We start from the raw sequence: 5,939 nt of genomic DNA, 5'->3' as shown, positions 1-5,939 counted from the left end.
CTCAAGAAAGTAGGAGATTGAAGAGAGGGGATGCAATGGAGGAAATCAACAAATGACTCCAAGATCCATCCACAAACCCACTTTCACATAGAGGGGATATAGGGGTTTGGGAGAGGTGGTATGATGCTCAAAATGATGTTGAGAAAGTGTATGAACAACACCCCAACCGGTGGGAGGAAGGAGCCCTTAAATAGCCAAAACCCAAAACTAGCCGTTGGGGCTCAACGAGCAGTTCCTGGACACCCCGTGCCCACGGGGGTTTATACCCCGTGCCCATGCGCCCGGTACAAGCCCGTGCGCCCGGGGGTCAAAAAACCCGTGTCCACGGGGTACCCAGAATTGCCTGCAGCAGCCCACTAAAACAGTGATAACTTTGGCATACAGACTCCTAATTCAATGATCTTGGGCTCGTTTTCAAGTTATGGAGAAGCCCAAGGTACTCACATAGAGAACCACCCAAGATCAACAAGAAAGAATGATGCAAGTAATGCAAAGGTTTGAGCTCTCTACATGTGACGTGATCAAGCTACTCGCCCGAAAGTCCCTCTTGATAGTACGGCTATCAAACCTATAATCCGGTCTCCCACCAAGCACCATGAGACCGGCAAAACTAGGAAAACCTAGCTAAGTTATACCTTTGCCTTGCACATTCAACTTGAGCTTGATGATGACTTTGATGCTTGCCTCAACTTGGAATCTTTTTCTTGTCCACAATCACTTGGTGAAGATACTCGAAATGCTTCCTCATATTGCAATGAGGGAGGCCTTTACTTAAGCCCATCTTCACATGCACATTTATCATGATGTGGACCGCAAGCTTCAAAGCATATAACCTCCGGCTTCTCATCTTGCACTTGGACTCCTCGAACCTGATGACCATCACCACTTAATGTTATCCACACATAGGCTACTTGAAATCTCTCTTTTGATGGAAGCCCATGAGAAGCACCCAACCCACATAGACATAGAAAGCACATACATGGGTTAGGTTACAAAGCACAATTCACAATTACTTACCATACCACTAGATCACTAATACGTCTCCAACATATCTATAATTTTTTATTGTTCCATGCTATATTATATTTTGTTTTGGACATTATTGGGCTTTATTATACACTTTTATATTATTTTTGGGACTAACCTATTAACCGGAGGCCCAGCCCAGAATTGTTGTTTTTTGCCTATTTCAGAGTTTCACAGAAAAAGAATATCAAACGGAGTCCAAACGGAATGAAACCTTCGGGAACGTGATTTTCGGAACGAACGTGATCCAGAGGACTTGGACCCTACGTCAAAACATCCAGGAGGGCACGAGGTAGGGGGGCGCGCCTACCCCCCCAGGCGCCCCCTCCACCCTCGTGTCCCCCACGTTGCTCCACCGACGTACTCCTTCCTCCTATATATACCTACGTACCCCCAAACTACCAGATACGGAGCCAAAAACCTAATTCCACCATCGCAACCTTCTGTACCCGTGAGATCCCATCTTGGGGCCTGTTCTGGAGCTCCGCCGGAGGGGGCATCGATCGTGGAGGGCTTCTACATCAACACCATAGCCTCTCCGATGATGTGTGAGTAGTTTACCTCAGACCTTCGGGTCCATAGTTATTAGCTTGATGGCTTCTTCTCTCTTTTTGGATCTCAATACAATGTTCTCCCCCTCTCTCCTGGAGATCTATTCGATGTAATCTTCTTTTGCGGTGTGTTTGTTGAGACCGATGAATTGTGGGTTTATGATCAAGTTTATCTATGAACAATATTTGAATGTTCTCTCAATTCTTTTATGTATGATTGGTTATCTTTGCAAGTCTCTTCGAATTATCAGTTTGGTTTGGCCTACTAGATTGATCTTTCTTGCAATGGGAGAAGTGCTTAGCTTTGGGTTCAATCTTGCGGTGTCCTTTCCCAATGACAGTAGGGGCAGCAAGGCACGTATTGTATTGTTGCCATCGAGGATAACAAGATGGGGTTTATATCATATTGCATGAGTTTATCCCTCTACATCATGTCATCTTGCTTAAAGCGTTACTCTGTTCTTATGAACTTAATACTCTAGATGCATGCTGGATAGCGGTAGATGTGTGGAGTAATAGTAGTAGATGCAGGCAGGAGTCAGTCTACTTGTCTCAGACGTGATGCCTATATACATGATCATACCTAGATATTCTCATAACTATGCTCAATTCTATCAATTGCTCAACAGTAATTTGTTCACCCACCGTAATACTTATGCTCTTGAGAGAAGCCACTAGTGAAACCTATGGCCCCCGGGTCGATTTTCCATCATATTAATCTTCCAACACTTAGTTATTTTTATTGCTTTCTATTTTACTTTGCATCTTTATCATAAAAATACCAAAAATATTATCTTATCATATCTATCAGATCTCACTCGTAAGTGACCGTGTAGGGATTGACAACCCCTTATCGCGTTGGTTGCGAGGATTATTTGTTTGTGTAGGTGCGAGGGACTCGTGCGTGGCCTCCTACTGGATTGATACCTTGGTTCTAAAAAACTGAGGGAAATACTTACACTGCTTTACTGCATCACCCTTTCCTCTTCAAGGGAAAACCAACGCAGTGCTCAAGAGGTAGCAAGAAGGATTTCTGGCGCCGTTGCCGGGGAGTCTACGCAAAAGTCAACATACCAAGTACCCATCACAAACCCTTATCTCCCGCATTACATTATTTGCCATTTGCCTCTCATTTTCCTCTCCCCAACTTCACCCTTGTCGTTTTATTCGCCCTTTCTTTTCCGTTCGCCTCTTTTTCCGTTTGCTTGTCGTTATGGCTAGTCCCTTATCTACTCTGTTGTCCACTGAGTTTGAAATCTTTCACTTCAAGCAAAGACAAGGAGAAAACTTAAAAGATGCCTGGTCTAGAATGATGGAGTCTTACCTAAATTGTACCTTTGAAGTGAACCTTAGAATTTTGCTTCGCAATATTTATGTTGGATTGAATATGTCTCATAGACAACTCTTGGATTGCATTGCCAAAGGCAATTTTATTGAAATTGATCCCCATATTGCGCATGAAGTTATAGAAGGTATAGTGGGAACACTACCTCAACAAAAGGGGTCTCATCATACCCAGGAAGAAACACAAGTTTTTGAGAAAATTTGCGAAGTAACGAAATTTTTACAAAAAGCTCTTGAACCCCTTAAGGGTATTAGTGGCACTCTTCACCGCATGAACATGTTGATTACTCTCTGCAATAAGCGGTTGGATTCTTTAGATCTGAAAATATCAGAATATGAAGGGAAGCGTAAAGAACCTCCCGGATTTGAGCATAACTCTGTTAAGAAATTAAAAACCCAAGATGGCAATACCTAGATCTATCCTTGCTATTATGCCTAGCTAGGGGCGTTAAACGATAGCGCTTGTTGGGATGCAACCCAATTTTATTTTTAGTTTTTTGCTTTTTGCTTTTTTTTAGGAATAAATCTTTGATATAGCCTCTGGTTAGATGTCTTTTTATGTTTTAATTAGTGTTTGTGCAAAGTTTAACCTATAGGATCTTCTTGGGTGATAGTTATTTGATCTTGCTGAAAATTCCAGAAACTTTCCGTTCACGAAAATAATTGTTAAAAATCACCAGAACGTGATAAAATATTTATTCCAATTGCTGCTGATCAATAAACAAATTGTATAGATCTTCCTATTTTGGTAGATTTTTTGGAGTTCCAGAAGTTTTCGTTAGTTACAGATTACTACAGACTGTTCTGTTTTTGACAGATTCTGTTTTTCGTGTGTTGTTTGCTTATTTTGATGAATCTATGGCTAGTAAAAGAGTTTATAAACCATAGAGAAGGTTGAATACAGTAGGTTTAACACCAATATAAATAAAGAATGAGTTCATTACAGTACCTTGAAGTGGTCTTTTGTTTTCTTTCGCTAACGGAGCTCACGAGATTTTCTGCTGAGTTTTGTGTTGTGAAGTTTTCAAGTTTTGGGTGAAAGATTTGATGGATTATGGAACAAGGAGTGGCAAGAGCCTAAGCTTGGGGATGCCCATGGCACCCCCAAGATAATCTAAGGACACCTAAAAGCCAAAGCTTGGGGAGCCCCGGAAGGCATCCCCTCTTTCGTCTACTTCCATCTATAACTTTACTTGGAGCTATATTTTTATTCACCACATGATATGTGTTTTGCTTGGAGCGTCTTGTATGATTTGAGTCTTTGCTTTTTAGTTTACCACAATCATCTTTGCTGTACACACCTTTTGAGAGAGACACACATGATTCGGAAATTATTAGAATACTCTATGTGCTTCACTTATATCTTTTGAGTTATATAGTTTTTGCTCTAGTACTTCACTTATATCTTTTAGAGCACGGTGGTGGTTTTGTTTTATAGAAACTATTATTCCCTCATGCTTCACTTAGATTATTTTGAGAGTCTTAAACAGCATGGTAATTTGCTTAAATAATCCTAATATGCTAGGTATTCAAGACTAGTAAAAACTTTCTTATGAGTGTGTTGAATACTAAGAGAAGTTTGATGCTTGATGATTGTTTTGAGACATGGAGGTAGTGATATAAGAGTTGTGCTAGTTGAGTAGTTGTGCATTTGAGAAATACTTGTGTTGAAGTTTGCAAGTCCCGTAGCATGCATGTATGGTAAATGTTATGTAACAAATTTGAAACATGAGGTGTTCTTTGATTGTCCTCCTTATGAGTGGCGGTCGGGGACGAGCGATGGTCTTTTCCTACCAATCTATCCCCCTAGGAGCTTGCGCGTAGTGCTTGGTTTTTGATGACTTGTAGATTTTTGGAATAAGTATGTGAGTTCTTTATGACTAATGTTGAGTCCATGGATTATACGCACTCTCACCTTTCCATCATTGCTAGCCTCTTCGGTACCGTGCATTGCCCTTTCTCACATTGAGAGTTGGTGCAAACTTCGCCGGTGCATCCAAACCCCGTGATATGATACGCTCTTTCACACATAAACCTCCTTATATCTTCCTCAAAACAGCCACCATACCTACCTATTATGGCATTTCCATAGCCATTCCGAGATATATTGCCATGCAACTTTCCACCGTTCCGTTTATCAAGACACGTTCATCATTGTCATATTGCTTTGCATGATCATGTAGTTGACATAGTATTTGTGGCAAAGCCACCATTCATAATTCTTTCATACATGTCACTCTTGGTTCATTGCATATCCCGGTACACCGCCGGAGGCATTCATATAGAGTCATACTTTGTTCTAGTATCGAGTTGTAAATAAATAGAAGTGTGATGATCATCATTTTCTAGAGCATTGTCCCAAGTGAGGAAAAAAAAGAGAAAGGCCATAAAAAAAGAAGAAGGCCCAAAAAAATGAGAGAAAAAGAGAGAAGGGACAATGTTACTATCCTTTTTACCACACTTGTGCTTCAAAGTAGCACCATAATCTTCATGATAGAGAATCTCTTGTTTTGTCACTTTCATATACTAGTGGGAATTTTTCATTATAGAACTTGGCTTGTATATTCCAACAATGGGCTTACTCAAATGCCCTAGGTCTTCGTGAGCAAGCAAGTTGGATGCACACCCACTTAGTTTCTTTTGTTGAGCTTTCATATATTTATAGCTCCAGTGCATCCGTTGCATGGCAATCCCTACTCCTTGCTTTAACATCAATCGATGGGCATCTCCATAGCTCATTGATTAGCCTCGTTGATGTGAGACTTTCTCCCTTTTTGTCTTCTCCACATAACCCCCATCATTATATTCTATTCCACCCATAGTGCTATATCCATGGCTCACGCTCATGTATTGCGTGAAAGTTGAAAAGGTTTGAGATTACTAAAGTATGAAACAATTGCTTGGCTTGTCACCAGGGTTGTGCATGATGAGAGCATTCTTGTGTGACGAAAATGGAGCATGACTAAACTATATGATTTTGTAGGGATGAACTTTCTTTGGCCATGTTATTTTGAGAGG

Source organism: Triticum aestivum, chromosome 7D, assembly GCF_018294505.1.
Source record: "Triticum aestivum cultivar Chinese Spring chromosome 7D, IWGSC CS RefSeq v2.1, whole genome shotgun sequence".
Classification (NCBI taxonomy): Eukaryota; Viridiplantae; Streptophyta; class Magnoliopsida; order Poales; family Poaceae; genus Triticum; species Triticum aestivum.
Note: the sequence above shows the minus strand (reverse complement) of the source record.